Source organism: Cervus canadensis, chromosome 1 (assembly GCF_019320065.1).
Source record: "Cervus canadensis isolate Bull #8, Minnesota chromosome 1, ASM1932006v1, whole genome shotgun sequence".
Classification (NCBI taxonomy): Eukaryota; Metazoa; Chordata; class Mammalia; order Artiodactyla; family Cervidae; genus Cervus; species Cervus canadensis.
The window spans coordinates 3,354,964-3,372,800 of NC_057386.1; the positions used below are offsets into that span (position 1 = coordinate 3,354,964).

General features: G+C 42.1%; 1 long non-coding RNA gene across 2 annotated transcripts in view; it reads right to left on the reverse strand.

Moving 5' to 3' along the window:
* The window catches only part of LOC122429958, a 55,285-nt gene extending 38,183 nt beyond the window's left edge, over positions 1–17,102 (reverse strand). For both annotated transcript variants that reach the window (XR_006266199.1, XR_006266197.1), the window contains exons 1-2: positions 17,005–17,102; positions 10,837–10,947 (exon numbers count right to left, since the gene is read on the reverse strand). This is a non-coding gene — a long non-coding RNA (uncharacterized LOC122429958). The remainder of the gene's footprint in view (positions 1–10,836; positions 10,948–17,004) is intronic.
* Positions 17,103–17,837: the final 735 nt, after the last annotated feature.

The window sequence follows — 17,837 nt, forward strand, 5'->3', positions numbered from 1 at the left end:
GGCCATCTATTCTTAGTTGGCTCTCCAAAGTTCTGTTCATCGTGTTATTTCATTGCAAACATACCTGGCTTTCTAATGATTTGAAAGCCTGTTTCTATTTGCTTCAAGGCAAACAAATGCTTTGTAAATGAAAAATGACCAAAATGGCCTAATCCATCTCCCTAGCCAATAACAAATGTCCTCTCTGGATAGCCATTTACAAAATTACTGACAATACAAATCTTGATCGGACCAAAAAAAAAAAAAAATCTGTAAGGTACAATTCTCTTAACTTAAATTAATCATACATAAATCTGTAGAGTTCCTTGGCCTTGAATATATGCACATGTGTGTACATCTTTGTCCATGTTGGGCACACCTCTGTATTTCATTGTCATATAGCTAAATGTATGTTGGAACTATATCGTTCTGAGTTTACTTGAATTATAGCAAGGAAATAGCTTAAATTAAGCTAAATAGCTTATAGCAAGAGGCTTGACTTTCATTTTTTTCTATCCTTTTCCATTTAAAAAAAAACAGTAAAATTGGAAAATTCTTACCATAAAATTTGTATTTATATAAATGGATTTTCTCCATAGATAACTAAACAGTTAAACAAATCATTTGAAACCTCAGATGCATTCTTTAACTCCAAAAACAGCTTTCCAAATTTTTAACTTACAGTTTGTAGCTAATTCCTTAGTGTTGCCTCTCTGATTTTAGCAAAATAACTGTGAGCTGTCAACATTCACTTTACCCGTGAGATATAGATATGCTTGAATTAGACTGTACTTTGATTTTTATTAAACGCAGCTTAATGATAAGTTATTTTCACAAAAAATACATGTTATATGAATTTTTAGAGACAGAGCTAACCTGATATGGTCTTTGGAGCCAATATTTACAGATGATAAAATGTAAGTTCCTGTTTAACTAATATACCAGTACCAAAGTGTAGAAACTATCTAACAGATTGTCACACAAATCAATTTCATTTAAGAGTGTTTTCATTCTTTTCTTTTGATTTTCTAGCTTATAGTCATCCCCTCAAAGCATGGAGAAGTGGGGGGGGAAAGGGGCAGAGAGAATTGTGCAATTTTAATCTAAAGTCAAGGGCTGTTAACATCCACACATGTTTCTTTATTAGTAATTGACTCACTGTGCTTTTACATAATCAATATTAGATTGGATGTAATTTTTTGTGGTGTTTTTATTCCCTCAACTCTGTGTTAGAGCAAATGACAACCGAGTTTGTAAAAAGGAGTCTAATGACTGTGCGTGATCTCACTGGCCCACAGCAGGAGCCACGTGGCTTTCTCCATCAGGGGCCACTTTATCGGTGTGCTCTGCAATGGGCCCTCCGGTCTTCTTCCTGACTATGCAGCTCTGACTTTATAGGGCCGAAGCGGTATGACTACCTATAGACAAATATGCTTCCCTGCTGGCTCAGACATGAAAGACCCGCCTGCCGTGACGGAGACCCAGGTTTAAACCCTGGGTCAAGAAGATCCCCTGTAGGAGGAAATGGTAACCCACTCCAGGATTCTTGGCCTGGGGAAATCCCATGGATTGAGGAGCCTAGATGGCTACGCATCCATGGGGTTGCAAAGAGTCAGAGGTGACTGAGGGACTTTCACTCACCTACAAACAGATATAGTTTTGGAGGCTGGACTGATGTTGAAGCTGAAACTCCAAATACTTTGGCCACCTGATGCGAAGAGCTGACTCATTGGAAAAGACCCTGATGCTGGGAAAGATTCAGGGCAGGAGGAGAAGGGGATGGCAGAGGATGAGATGGTTGGATGGCATCACCGACTCAACGGACATGGGTTTGGGTGGACTCCGGGAGTTGGTGATGGACAGGGAGGCCTGGCGTGCTGCAGTCCATAGGGTTGCAAAGAATCGGACACGACTGAGCAACTTAACTGAACTGAACTGAACTGATGTTCCAGTGACTAAGACTTTGTGCTCCCAAGGCAAGGGGCCTGGGGTTCGATCCCTGGTCAGGGAACTAGATGCTCCATGCCACAACTAAAGATCCTGCATGCTGCAGCAAAGATCCCGCAGGCTACAGCCAAGACCTTGAGCAGCCAAATAAATACATAATTAATACTTTAAAAAACTAATGTGACTGTGTCCTAATAAAACCTTATTTGTGAATACTGAATTTTGAACTTTGCATATTAGTCATGTGTCACAAAAGAGGAGTCTTCTTTTTATGTTTCCCCCAACCGTTTAAGAATGTAAAAACCAGTCTAGACTCACAGGCCGTACAAAAGACAGAGGCCAGCTAGATCTGGCGCCTGGACCTTTGCTTGGTGATCCCGGGTCTACAGCCTCTCTCACTTGCAGTATTTCTGTGTCTCCCTTGGCTGAGCACTCCTAGGACAGCTGGGCCTTTGTTTATTCTGATTCTGCACTGAACCTTCTTATGGTATCTGAGATGAGTGTCAAGAGTGTTGGTGGCTACTTTGGGGGTGAACGTGTTAGTCCCTCAATCATGTCTGACTCTTTGTGACCCCATGGACTGTAGCCCACCAGGCTCCTCTGTCCATGAGGAATCTCCAGGCAGGATCTTCCCAACTCAGGGATCAAACCCAGATCTCCAGCACTGCAGGCGGATTCTTTACCAGCTGAGCCACCAGGGAAGCCCTGGTCAGATACTTGATGCAGAAAATGTGTCACTAAAAATTCTCCAATATGACTCAGAACGTGCAATATTCAATTAACTACTTATTTTTCCAAAGCAATAAAAAGCAATGGCAATTATCTTAGAAAGAATGATGACCATGTGACAGGAATATTATCCCATGCTAGGCTTGTAACAGTACTGTGACCTAGATCTGATAATATTGATTTTAGAGATGAGGAAACTGAAACTAAAGGGATTTTAAGTAACTTAGATCACATCATCATCAACAGATGTAAAAATCTGAACTTGGGCCAGGCTGACCCACTCTGTATTCTTACACCAATAGGTCAAAGAGATAAGACTTGATCATTTATCACAGCTGCTTAAAGATCAGATGAGCAGGATTCAGTTTGTGGCAAAATTTCATTTTCTAGCAAAACACTTGGCAAACACATACATGATGAAGTCAGTTTCCCAGTATATGTAAAGATTCCTGTTTAGTGGTCATACCCTGGTTTCACTGACTCCCACAATATTTTCAAAGTGTTAACATTCAACCTCATTGTGGAGATCTGTCTTGGAAAGAAGATTCAGTGGCAGAACCTGAATCACTCTTCCTTTCCCCTCTAGCGTTAGGAGCCAAACTCGAACATTCTCTTTTAGATTTGCTAAGAGGAAGGGAAAAAAAAAATTCCCCATGAGAGCACGCTGAGACAACGCGATTTGCATATCTTAACAGCCTCCCAGAGTGCCCTGCAAGCGGAGAACAGTTGAAGGCTATAGAGTTCCTTTGACACAGGATAACCAGCGGAAATTACCACCCATGTTAATTTGAAACAGAATGAGATGGCAACACTGAGGTGCCTTGAGGAAGGGTACAAAGAGGGCCTTCTCTGGTCCACGAGGTGCTGACAGTGTGGGTGAGGGTCCATCCTGTGCAGCTGAGGGGGGCAGCCGCACATCCTGAAGTTTCCACACCTGGATGGGGCGGGGGGGACCCGGCGAGAAGCCTCCCGCGGCCGCGTTCTCACAGGGACGCTGCAACCCCCCAGGCATCTGCAGCTCGTGCGCTCAGGAGCCCAGTGCAGGAAGAGAAAATCCCTTTCCAGAAAGGCTCGTTTATCAACGCAAATAAAAGTTAAGCTATTTAATAAATCCTCTCCACGGTCCTGTGTTGGAGAGATCTATTTTTGCATTATAGCTCTTTCTAGGGACGTGGAAGCTATTTTCTTTTTTTGCCGTCAACCTGCTTGAATTCCAAGTACAATCTGAGAACAGACAGGCATTAGTTCCTATGTAAACTATCCGACCATTCCTCATGGAAATTCCTTTTCTATTTGCTTCCCCATTACAAATATCATCTCGGCTGGATCCATAGATAATTCTAAATGGAACTGATGGAGAATTCTACAGAGGTGGCACTAGTGGTAAAGAATCTGCCTGACAATGCAAGAGACGAAAGACATGGGGATTCAACCCCTGGCTCGGAAAGATCCCCTGGAGAAGGGCATGGCAACCCACTCCAGTAGTCTTGCCTGGAGAGTCTCATGGACAGAGGAGCCTAGTGGGCTACAGTTCATGTGGTCGCAGAGAGTGGGACGTGATTGAGTGCACACACACATGCACACACATACACGCACATTAACATTTGATAAAACGTGGACTCTATCTACCTTTCTCAGATATAGACCTGTGAGTGCCCGCCAAAATAATCAGATTCTGTGCATCCATTAAACTGGAGGTCGAGGTAGGTCTCAAAGATGTATGATTAAAATCCTGACTCGGGGAACAGAAAAGAATTCTTGCCAAGTGATGAGAGGCATCCTGGGGAGAAAATACAGGAAAGAAAACTAACTACTTCAGAGCAGGGTCTGTTTTCCTGTAACCTGTGGAGCAGTGACATACAGCCTCTTAACGCATAGGACCAGCAGGAGGTTAAACAGAATAAAAATGGCATCCAGCGTCATGGAGGTGTGCGGTGCAAAGCCACACGTAACAAAATAGCATATTACTCAGGTTCAAATGCACTACCTTGGAAGCTACCTTAAAACCTTTTTAAGTAAAAGGTGAAAGAAAAGAAATAAAAAGGAAAGAATCATATGCAAGTTAAAAAAATCTTTTTAGAAAAATGTGAGAGAAGAATAAATAATGAAGGGAAAATAGTTTCCTCTGGTAGTATCATGAATTTCTAGCCTATAAAATTGACATCGATTAAAAGACTAAAGAAAAAAAAAAACAGAAAAAATCCTGGCTCTCACCCTGGAAGCACTTTTAACTTGTTTCAGGATCAAGTGATATGAACTGACAATCCAACATGCAAAAGCATCTCTAACTAGAAAATGTAACATCAGGGACTCTCCTGGTGGTCCAGAGGCCAAGATGCAATGCAGGGGACTCGGGATAGATCCCTGGTCAGGGAACTAGATCCCACGTGAGGCAACTAAGAGTTCACATGCTGCAACTAAAGATCCTGCCTGCCGCAAGAAAGATGGAAGGTCCCTAGGGCTGAAACTAAGGCCTGGTGCAGAATAAATAGAAAATAATAAGAGAATGTAGCACCAGCTTCAGGGGCAATGATATTAAACACTCTTCAGAGAAAGGAAACGTCTCTACCTGGGACCTGATAACTCTAGAGGACTGACCAGAGCCTCAGTAGTAGGATGGAACTTGTGTTGACAGACAGGAATTGGGGAGAACTCCAGAAAGGGGATCGTCCGAAGATAAGATTTCCAGAAGGAAAGGAATAAGCACACCTGTTTGAATCTGGCTATTGCAGGAGACAGAAGGAGCTCAAGTCCTGTAGTTTGATGAGGAAGGACTGGGAGCTTTGTAAGCACCAAGAATGGGGGAAACGCGCTGTAAGGCTATCATTCGTGTTTGCATTTCTCTCTCAAAGTGCTCAGCTTCCAGAAAAACTTTAAGACAAGGTTAATGGATGGAGAAGAAAAATAAACCCGCAATCCACTGCATCTCCCCAGAGACCTTAGAGAGACATGTTTAGAGACTGAAGACTGAAGTGACTTTCCCTTGCTTCTGTCACCAGTCACATCCACAACTGGGTGTTGTTTTGGCTTTATTTTTTGGGGCGCCAAAATCACTGCAGATGGTGATTGCAGCCATGAAATTAAAAGATGCTTAACCAACCAGTCCATCCTGAAGGAGATCAGTCCTGGGTGTTCATTGGAAGGACTGATGCTGAAGCTGAAACTCCAATACTTTAGCCACCTCATAGGAAGAGTTGACTCATTGGAAAAGACTCTGATGCTTGCAGGGATTGGGGGCAGGAGGAGAAGGGGATGACAGAGGATGAGATGGTTGGATGGCATCACCGACTCAATGGACATGGGTTTGAGTAAACTCCAGGAGTTGGTGATGGACAGGGAGGCCTGGTGTGCTGCAGTCCCTGGGGTCACAAAGAGTCGGACATGAATGAGCGACTGAACTGAACTGAGTGAACTTCCCAAGGATGGAGCTTAAGGTGGCACTTCTAGTCAAAGGAAAAACCCCAGAATTTGACCCCAGCTCTCATTCTCAAATTATTCTGAGATGTGGAGAACAGTGGAAAACACGTTTAGGTAACTCATGCTCCTGTTTGGTTTTGTTACCATTGACATCCCACGCTCTGTATGCATGGGCTGTATGCATGTTGATTTCACACACTTACATACTGCAAAACGATGATAACCTCGTGGTGAGCTGACCCCACCGTCGTCTCACAAAATTGCCACATCTTTCTGCAGTGAGGACATTTAAGATCTGCCCTGAAAGGGGCCATTTTTGAAGCATTTTATGAATATGAACATGTTTTTAAATTCAGTGAGAATTCTGCATGTTCATATATGGTGTAACACCATAGCTTTGACTCTACAGACAGTTTGGCCACCTGATGCGAAGAGCTGACTCACTGGGGAAAAAAACCCTGATGCCAGGAAAGATTGAGGGCAGGTGGAGAAGGGACGACAGAGGATGAGATGGTTGGATGGCATCACCCACTCAATGGACATGAATCTGAGCAAACTGTGGGAGACAGTGAAGGACAGAGAAGCCTGTCAGGATACAGTCCATGTGATCCCAAAAGGATTGGATATGACTTAGTGACTAAAAGAACAACAATCACCTAATACTTTTGGGTTTCTCAATTACCACAAAATCGTTTTGGGGACTGAAATAGAAAAAAAAATAATTAAAGGGTAAAAAAAAGTGTCGCCAGGCTGTGTACTGAACAGAATTATGCCACCCCATCTGTCCAGCCGAAATCTAAACTCAGAATTACTGTTGTGCATAAAATGAAAACATTAACTTTTAATTAGTTGGCTAAAAGAAAATGCCACAGCATGGGAAAATGAAACTTCACAAAAATAAGGATTAGATTAGAAGTGTGGGTTAGCACCCACGGCTTCAGGGGTTCCTGTGAGCTCCGACAGCTCTCAAATTGCTTAAGTAGTTAGTAAGGTGACTGTAACATTGACCAGCAAATGACATAAATCCAGAATTAATTATAAAGACTTAAATAAGTGAAAAGAAAGGGGTTCCCTGGACCCGGCTTTATTGTGAGATGTTGACATAATGAAATTTTAATCAATGTGTTTCGTTAAGGAAGAATTAATTGCATATCATATTGCAAAAAATAGAGTAAAATCGTAAAGTCTTCTGACTTCAGACTATTATTAAAGTGGATCACTTGTATCTCGATTTTCTGAGACAATGTATTTAGTTTGGGGTTTTATCAAGCCTGTTTTCAATGTGTGATGTTGACTAAAACTAAGCAATCCTTACGAGTTCTCCCCAATGACCTCTTTCAATTTGGAGGGACCTGTCCATCTTCCCATCTCTACAATTCCTGAAACACTGTTCTCCCATCTAATTTGGAGGAAGTTGGTATTTACAGATTATTTTTAATTTATAAAATGATGAGGGGTGCTCTGGGCTTTCCTGATGACTCAGAGGTAGAGAATCTGTCTGCCAATGCAGGAGACTCAGGTTCAATCCGTGGGTTGGGAAGATCCCCTGGAGTAGGAAATGGCAACCCATTCCAGTATTCTTGCCTGGAGAATCCCATGGACAGAGGAGCCTGGCGGGCTACAGTCCACGGGGCCACAAAGAGTCGGGCATGACTTAGCGACTAGAAAACAGCAGCAACAAAAGGCCAGATACCAGACAACTTGGCACCAGCCCCTTGGCGCTGAGCCTGCCGACATTTTTCAAAGGCTCTAATTCTAAATCTGCTCAGCTGCTTACCTGCCTCACCCCTTTCTGCTAGTGACAATAAAGGCTCTGGTCCAAGCTTTCCCCAAACTCTACCTGCGTCCCGACGCACCTCCGTGCTTTCCGCTGTGGTCCTGCGAACCATGGCATCTGCTCCCTTCTCTTGGGAGCTGTGGGTAACAAACCATCTTTCCAGCAGCAACCTTCTCCTATTTGTTGGACTCACCACACCTGGATACAGACCAAATCCTAGGGACGTTACAAGGCGGGTACCCAGGGTGGACCCAAAGTCCTCTGGGTGCACGAATTTCCCCCATCCCTCTTTTGAACCCAAGGGGCATTTTCTTGCCCTTTACTTTTAATTTTAAAACACTAAAAGCTTCATAGGAAATTACAAAGAAAATGTACAGGGAAGTCTCAAACAACTTTCTCCCAGCCTCCTCCAATATCTGTACCTCCTAAAACTAGAATTCAGTATCACAAGTAGGAAATTGACATCGGTTCAACCTACAGAACCTTAGACTTAACTGTTTATATATTTAATTGTGTGTGTGTGTGTGTGTAGCTCTGTGCAATTTTATCACATCTGCAGCTCTAAGCACCACCACAATCAAGGTACTCAACTACAACATCACCTTGAGGCTCCTTCCAATGATCCATGACAGCCACGCCTACCTTCCCCAACCCCATAAATAGCTAATCCATCCTTCATCTCTGTAAACATTATTTTGTGGGTGTTATATAAATGGAATTATGTAGGGTGTATGCTTTTAAGATGAGCTACGTTCACTAAGCATTATTTCCTTGAGGTTATTAAGCCAGGTGCTTGCAAGTCGTCCTTGTTACTGTTGAATAGTATTCACTAGTATAGATGCACTATAGTTTGTTTAGCCGTTTATCCACTGACAAACGTCTGGGTCATCTCCAGGGTAGGGTCACCAGGAGTAAAACTGTGGACGTTTGTGGACAAGTTTCTGTGTGATACGCTGATGGCTCCCGTGGAACACACCTCCTGATAGTCACACCCTTATGTAGTCGCTTCCCTTAAATAAGGGTGGGATCTGAGGATCACAGCAACCAGTACCAGGGGGCAGAAGCCACACAATTAGTTCTGAGCCTAACCTCTAGGAAGCGTCTGCTCTGGAAGAGCCTGAGAACCCAGCGGTACAAGGAGACCCAAGCTAGTCACACAGAGAGGCTTGGGGGCGAAGAGCCAAGAAATTGATTCAGAAGTGAACCAGCTGGCTGGCTGACACAGATATATTAATATCAGAGTTCCAACAGTCATCAGCCTGCGCACCATGAGAGTGAGCAGGCTTGGAAGCGGGTGCATAAATCTCAGCGATGCCATTGAAGCCGATGAGCTGTGCTTGCAAAGCATTGGCCAAATGGCAGAATCATGACCACATACAGAAAACGGTTATTGTTTTAAGCCACTAAGTTTTCAGTAAGAACATGGCTATCGTTTTAAGCCGCTAAGTTTTCAGTAAGAACATGGTTATCGTTTTAAGCTGGTAAGTTTTAAGTAAGTTTGTCCTTCCAAGACTATTCGTGGTTGTGGTGGGGGTGGCCCCATGCAAGGTAGCCCGCCAGGCTCCTCTGTCCGTGGGATTCTCCAGGCAAGAATACTGGAGTGGGTGGCCATTTCCTTCTCCAGGAGATCTTCCTGATTCAGGAATTGAACCCAGGTCTTCTGCACTGCAGGCAGATACTTTACTGACTGAGCTACGAGGGAATCCTTAAATAAGACTGTATGGCAATATATAATTGGAACACAAATATACATCCTGGTATAAGTAGGTCCTGAATACACATTAGTTTTTATATTAATTTGCTAAAATACAGCTCTCAACTATCTGCATTTAAATAGGCAAAGTGCAACGGTGTATTTTTTTTTTTAAGCTGAAGTCATTTACTTGAGATGCTTCTTTTAAAAAAAAAAACTTTGGCTGCTCTACCACATAGCATGTGGGATCCTAGTTTCCCCACTAGGGACTGAACCCGTGCCCCCTGCAGTGGAAGTGTGGAATCTCAGCCAACGGACCTCCAGGGAAGTCCCCTAACAGTGTGCTTTTATATAGCATGTGTATATTGTATTCGGATATTCTAGAAATGCTATAAATCTGGAATCAGAATATCCAAGACTGATAGTGTTTTGAAACATCACATGGACAACAGTTAGGATAAAAAAAAAAAAGAAAAAAGAAAAACTGCTATAAAATTATTTTGCATGCTGTAAAATTTAAACAATTATAAGGTATTTTTGCAGTGACTCACAAGCAATGTTGATGTCTATTGATAAATAGGTACAAAGAAAATATAGATGTTAACTACACCTTTAAGGAACACTGAATTTATCCCACTGTTGTCTTTAGTATCAAACTCACATAGTATTTTCAGATAGGATCAAGTCTACTGTAGTTTCACTAATCTGAGTAGAGATCCTGATTTTAGTAATTGAACATGTAATAAACTTCATACGAAAATGCCACTGACTAGTAATACTGTTTACAATTTGAATTCAGTAAAGCATCACCTTTCAATTCATAATGTCATTTCATTATACAATTTTGCTTAGCAACTACAGCACCAAACAGGAGAAAAGAAAAATGAAGCTTGATTGCCCAAACACTGTCAGCAATTGGTTCCCATCATCCTCCTTTCTCTCTCTCTTTTTTTAACCTACAAATGAGAAGTTGTGACTTGACAACATCTGATGTGGCCGCAGACGCACACTTCCAAATTTGTTTGTTTCTGAGCTATTTTTGGCCTTCTTTCGTCATGGAGTCCAAATTAAGTGTTGGTTAATGTGGTTACATTTTACTGGAGCTACTAAAATAAGGTTACATAAAGCAGAAAATGGAAATTAAAGTTTACAACAAGCTTCATTCTGCTTTCTTTCTTTGAAGCCCAGTGGAAAGTATGACAGCCTTGTACATTCAAGTCTTTGCATACTATTAAACTAAAAAAAATAAAATTATAAAGAACATGACAGGCTGAGAGGAAAAAGAAGTACAAACCAGGACAAATTCTAGCTGTAGATTATTTCCCAAAGATGTTCTCCATCAAGGCCCATGGAGAAGAGCTTCACAAATTCTGCCCAAAATCACACTTCCCTATGGTGCCGAAACCTGGAAAATTAAAAAAGAAAAAAAAAGTTTCTTTGGGTTTAATGCACACTAGACAATCAATTTATGGCTGATTTTTTTTCTTACCTAATTGTCCAGTTGTTTTACTTATCCATCACCTATGTTTACTAAGTCCTCAGAGCAGATTAAAGGCAAGTCAGTTACAAAACCCAAATCGAAACCTTTGATCCCACTGGATCTGAAATCCATTTCAGAGAAACACAGGCTGCCACATACATATTATTTGGACTATTTCCTTAATCTAAGGTTCATGACTAGGACCATTTCTATACAGCACTCTCCTGAAAATCACACAGCTGAAAGGTTATTTTTGTTGTTTCTGTTTTCTTTTTTCTATTTTGTTTAGCTTTGGTCCTACAACTTAATGTGTCTCCTAGAGGACTTCAGGCTAGAACCTGTTTTTACTCCGATTTACACTGACTATAAAAGTGAGACTGTTATAGGGAAGAGGTTGAAAAATTATTTGAATTAGAAAAAAAAAAAAGTTCTAACTCATTGCACATTTGAGAGCATCTTGCAAAGCGTCCCGTGATGAAAGCTTACTAACATGAAAAGTGTTAGTCACTCAGTTGTGTCCGACTCTTTGCAACCCCGTGGACTATAGCCGCCACCCCCACCCCCACCCCCAGCTCCTCTGTCCATGGGATTCCCCAGGCAAGAATACTCGAGAGTATTTTCTCCTCCAGGGGATCTTCCTGACCCAGGGATAGAACTTGGGTCTCCCACATTTTGAGCAGAGTCTTTGCCATCTTTGGGAAGCCCCATATTTAAGCTACCCTCTGTTAATCAACCCACTTTCTGAACATATAAATTGTATCACCATCAAGGCTAAGTAGAGAAATAGCTAAATATATTTATAACTTAGAGAAGAAAGGTTTTGATGGCACATGCTTAGGCATGAGGGCTAGAGGGTGGTGATGATAAAAATTAATCAATTAATTGCCTAAATTCTTCACTTTATAATTCTGTGAAAATAAAACAATTTCTGCATATGTGGGTAGCACCACTAAACCACAGTTTTCTCCAACTCTGACCAAAAAAAGATATGTCTCAAATTACCATATTAAAAAATATAAATAGCAGTGAAATTAAGACAGGAAATCTTTGCATCTACATCCCTCGTAGATTAGGAGTATAAATGGGACTTTGATCCTAAAAAATGTGTCTCGATCTAAGCTATATATTTAAGGATAGTTTAGATTCTCTCTTTGATCAAATGTTTTTCAGTGACTAAGTGCTGGACACAGAATATTACATGCAGTATGTTAGTACAGAGAGTGGGTTTGAGAACTTGGCAACTAAATAGTCAAAATTCAGATATGTTTATTTAATTTAATAAAACTATTTAGTTGGAGGGAAAAAAAGCCAACTTTTGAAGAGCAAAAGCTATTTTGGCTTAACTTTAAAAAAACAACTATAAAAAATTAGTTGTAATATTTTCATCCACGGTTTTCAGCCTTAAATATTATGGCTCCATTCCTAAGATGGTTAGAAAACAAAAACTAAAACAAACAAAGAAAAACGACTCACCTGAATTTTCTTCTAATCCTTTAGTATTTTTATTTTCTACCATTTACCTTATTATACCTGGAATTTCACCTTAGGAAACTTCAGTTTTCCTCATCTTTTAAGCAGTTTTCCTAACTCTATAATCAAATAAAACACTATTTCCCCGGTGTTTTTGAAGTGCCACTTTTCCTACAAACCACTTCACTGTATCTAATGCCTCCCTTGCCTCAGTACATCTTTTCAGCCTGTTTTATACTCTGCTCCTCGCTGCGGCAGCCACCAGCGGATGGGGATCGGACTGCAGCGTGCTTCCGGTGGAAACAACCCTCTCCCTTTCGGCCCCGGGACTTTCTCAGCCACAGTTGCATAGAATGCTAGGGGAAACCACTCAGTCACTAACACAGCACAGACCCGGACGGTCAAGTGAACAGTACCCTTGACCGAGGGTAACCCCTGCACAGTTCGTGGGATGGGAGACTGGATAAACACACAACTCTTCTGTCCCTGGATGAAGACGCTGTATTCTCCGTGGCTCCTTGGAGTGTCCCCAGTGGGACCGAGTCCCAGGCTCCTAGCTGTGGAGTTACCTGGATTGGGCATCTCTCGATCAGCTCACCCTCTGCCCTGCGTTCAGCCTTCCCAGTGGTCTGCTCCTACCCATGGGACCATTCCCTGCATGCAACAAGCTATCTGGACCAAGACATGCATTTCAGATTCTGGTTTTAAAGCAGCAAGCTAAGATGATCATCATTTATTCTTGATCCTATTTCTTGAAGGTACTCTGTACCATTAACCTACCTTTCATGCTTTTATATTTTAATACCTGGAGAGACGATTGTACATATGCTGTTCTTGGCTTGAAAAGTGCCCTTGACTATTCTCATGGATTTATCTTTTCCAGGTTAACTTTGAACCATCTAGGCAGTTTCAAAGTCCTATTGGGACTTCCCTGGTGGCTCAGGGGTTAAGAATCTGCCTGCAATGTAGGAGACCTGGGTTCGATCCCTGGGTTGTGAAGATCCCCTGGAGAAAGGAATGGCGCCCCACTCTAGTGTTCTTGCCTGGAGAATCCCATGAACAGAGGAGCCTGGTGGGCTATAGTCTGTTGGGCTGTAAAGAGTCAGACACGATTGAGTGACTAACACATTGACAAGGTCCTGTTAATTTTTCAAATTAGAAATAAATTGTACACTTTTATTCAATTTCATATTCCTCCATTATCAGCTGTACAGACTTGTGCTTTTTCCTTAAGATGCAAATTCTTTCATAAACTAAGCAATATAATTCTTTCTTCACTGAGTTGATATAAATGTAATTGAGATACAGACACCCACTAAGCATTATAGAGTAGCAGACACACAGGAAACCCTAGTCAATCAATGGATTGTATCTAAGCTGATATCACTATAATATTAAGCTTCTTAATTTATAAAGGCAGCGTATTTCATTAGTCAAACTCCATGTGATATCCCATAGCAAGGTCTAGTAGTTTTTTTATCGATCCTACATTTTTTTCCCTGAAATTTTTCTAAGAACTTTTTGACATTTTAATGGCAATTTTGGATGAAATCACTTTAATTTCACGTTTAACCTATTAAAACTAACAGGTTATATTGATTAGTCAAGTCTATAGGAGACTGGATGCCGAATGTTTTAGAGATGCTATGTCAGTTATTCTTAAAACAATTACTTGAAACGGGAACTGTTACTGGCTTCATTTTAGAGATAAATAAAAAGACGCAGAAAGGTTGAACATAGTCACTTAGTAAGTGACTAATCTCAAATTTAATTTGAGGCTAGTTTTGATTTTTAGGAAAGCAACTAATCTCTCTGTATTAACCTTATAGCTAGCTGCCAACAACACACAGCTGTTACTTCTAATTATTTTTGTGGGTTCTCTTGCTTTCTTTTATAGACAGCTGTATTAATTCCAGCTAGTGATAAACCTGCTTTTACTTTCCTAATATTTGTCTTGCTGATGTCCTTTTTGAACCAATAGAGTTTTGATGCATTAAAAACAGTCATTTTTAAGCTCATTCTATGTTAACAGAAATAAAAGACAAATGTCCTGGGGACAGGCTGTCCTCTCCATTTCCAAATCGAACATATTTTGCTAAATTTGTTTGCCAAACCCTGAACACCTAGGAATCCCCCATCTGTTTTTTAAAAATAGGATACCGCTACCCCTGCATAACTGTCCCAACCTCACTGGGTAGACGCGTTCTGATGTTTGGCTCGTAAGGACGAGCTCTGGTCTGCTCGGGAGCGTGTGGTGGCAGGAGGTGTTTGGGCTTCAGGTTAACCACCTTTCTCACCCAGGACACCACGCTTCCCTCAGGGCTTCCCTCCAGACGCCTCGCACAAACCAAAAGACGCAGAAGCCCAGAGGCCAGGTTCTGAGCGAGCAGTTTGTCTCCAGAGGCATAGGACTAAGGTGACTTAAATTTTCCCACTCGTATTTCAGCTTCTTTTCCCTTCGATTCATAGACTGGGGCACGGAAATCAAGTCTCTGCATGGTGGTAACTCCTTTGAATGAGACTTGGTGATTCATAAGACCTGGGGCCCGGGGCCAATGGACCAGCCTTTGGGTAGTCATCTCTCTGCCTCCGAGGAGCCGGGAAGAGGAGGACAGAGCCCGCTCAGCTCAGGAAGGAGCAGCTCTGTCCTCAGGGGCCAGTAGGAGGAGAGAAAGAACGGCACCGGCCAGAGGTGATTCCAGCAAACCCTCAAGGTCGTCCTACGGCTGTCTGATTAAATGGTTTCCCCAAAGATCATGTACGTGTGTGTTGATAAATTAGACTGAGATCCCAGAGTCTCTGCCACTCATTTCCACAGTATTCTAGTGTATTTCCTTGAAGACCTTTCTCAAACCTGTATAGTGAGTGTTTCTACAAGAGCAAGAAGGTGAAATGAGTTTATGCAGAGTTTTTAAAACAAGAATTTTTTTTTTCTCATTAAATGTTGAGAGACACAGGACAGGGAGAGTATCATGCAAACCTCTCCCAATTAAGAAAAAAAATCCCCACTATGTACTGAGCATCTGTTCAAAGATAGGAGATTTATATTATGATATTATACATGTATATATAGTTACAGTTACTGTTATATAGGTACCTTACTGTGCTTCCATTTTGTCCACTTGCACATCTGTAGGGATACATTTCTTATCAGGTTAATAGATTGTTGTAAATATTAGGAATATAATTTATATGTATATGTGTGTGTATATATATATATATTGTTGTTATTGTTCAGTCACTAAGTCATGTGTGGCTCTTTGCGACTCCAGGAACTATAGCTCACAAGGCTCCTCAATCTATATGGTTTTCCAGGCAAGAATATTGGAGTGGGTTTGCCATTTCCTTCTCCTATATACATATATACATATATATGTGTATATATATGAGACAGTATATGTGTGTGTGTGTACATATATATATATACATATATATATATGTATGAGAGACAGCCTATTATGGTATTAGGGTTTTATATGTACAGGAAGAATATTCTTATTAAAAAGCTAATTAAATGCTCTTTAATTCGGGCTGTTATTCTTTAAACCAAGACAAGCCATGTCTACATTTTATATATGTAGAATTGTCTTCCTATATATATAAAACCCTAATACCATAACAGCCTCTGATTTATCAGTCTTGAAATAAACAATGTATACAATGTCCATACTGGCCCAGGGGCCAACACTCTCCCTAAGACAGGAGAAACTCTGATCTGTAAACACGTGCGTGTAACAACGAGCATTTTCATCATATGCAAGGAAAAGACACTGAGGGAAACACTCAACTCTGGGACTGGAAGTCCCGAGACTGGGAGCAGTACTTGCTTCTCTGAAAGCAGGCTGTCTGGCCACGCTCTCTTAGAGACCAGAAGAGACAAGGAAAGCTTCAGAGTGAACAGGAAGACCAAGGGGAAAAGCAATCGGGCGCGGGGAGCTAGAAAGCTCCTTGAAGAGTTTAAGAGACGTGAACACACGGGTGAGCGACGACGCAGAGGCAGCCATGCGACTTTTATAGGGGAAATGATTTTTCAAAGAAATTAAATATAGAAGTGGCTCGTCTTGGTTTAAAGAATAACAGCCCAAATTAAAGAGCATTTCATTAGCTTTTTAAGTGGAGTGACTCAATAAATGACTTGTTTTAAAAACGCAGACGTCCAATTAACCCGACTCCTGAGACTGACAGTCAAGGAACCACGGCTCTTAGAAGGCCCACTTCCCTCCAGGATCCTGGAACGGATCCTCGGCGGGTCCTATGAGCACACACCCGTGTTTCGGTGTGGTGTGCGCTTACACACACACACACACATGCTCAGACACACACCTAGAATATTCAACTGACCCGCCTTCAACAATGGGGTACTGATTAGAAGTCCCCCAAGGGTGGTGGGTGAAAGTGAGTTGGTTGTGGAGGACGAGGGCACGGGAGTGGGGAGAGACGCCCAGTGTCCACACCGCCTGCCTCCGGCCCCCCTCCACCTGCGGTTTCTGTCTCCCCGCAGCGCCCAGTTACCTGCGGAAATGGCCTGGCTCCGCCGTGAGCACCGGGCCGCCTCCCGGAGCCCCTGCCTAGCGGAGTGGAGCCGGAGGGTTGATCCTCCAGCCCCCATACACAGCTCTCCTTTCACCACCTTCCGTTTATACAAAGACTGGCTTATCCCAATTTTTTTTTTTTTTCTGTTGCCTTTGCAATGAAAAGCTCTCCACGCGCAGCCTAATAAAGTTCTGTGCCCACCCCACCCCCATCCCCCAGACCTCTGCCAAAAAAAAGAAAGAAGGGAGACTTAAACCTGGAACTCATTTAGCTAAAGAGACTTTAGTTAACAAGAAAGTTACCCATCACGAACTGCAGCTAACACCTCCCGTGATCCTAAATCCATTACCTGGAGACTTAGCCCAGGCTGAGCTTGATTTTATGAACTGTGAGATTGCAATGTTGAAAGTCTGCAAATTGGACATAAATTGGACGCAAAAGGCTAGGGGAGCCAAGTGATTTTCTTTCTAATGGAGCAGCAGGCTTCGGCTCTCAGCAGAGATGCCTGAGATCTGGACCGGGGACAGGGATGCGAGCCTGAGTCTCTACCTGTCAATCCAGGATTTCCCTCCTGGCAAAAAGGGTTTTCTCTGACTTAAGCCAGCTCCATCTAGAACTGCCTCTATACTACCGTCTGAATCGCTCTTAATCGCAGTGAAGTACGTGACCAAGGAGTATACACGCACACGAACACACACACAAGCTCTGAGATAACTAACAGAAAATGCATTTTCCTATGCATCTTGCCCCTGACTGCCAGCACTGTCCTGGGGTGCTGGTGACTGGAAATGGGAACCCACTCCAGTATTGTC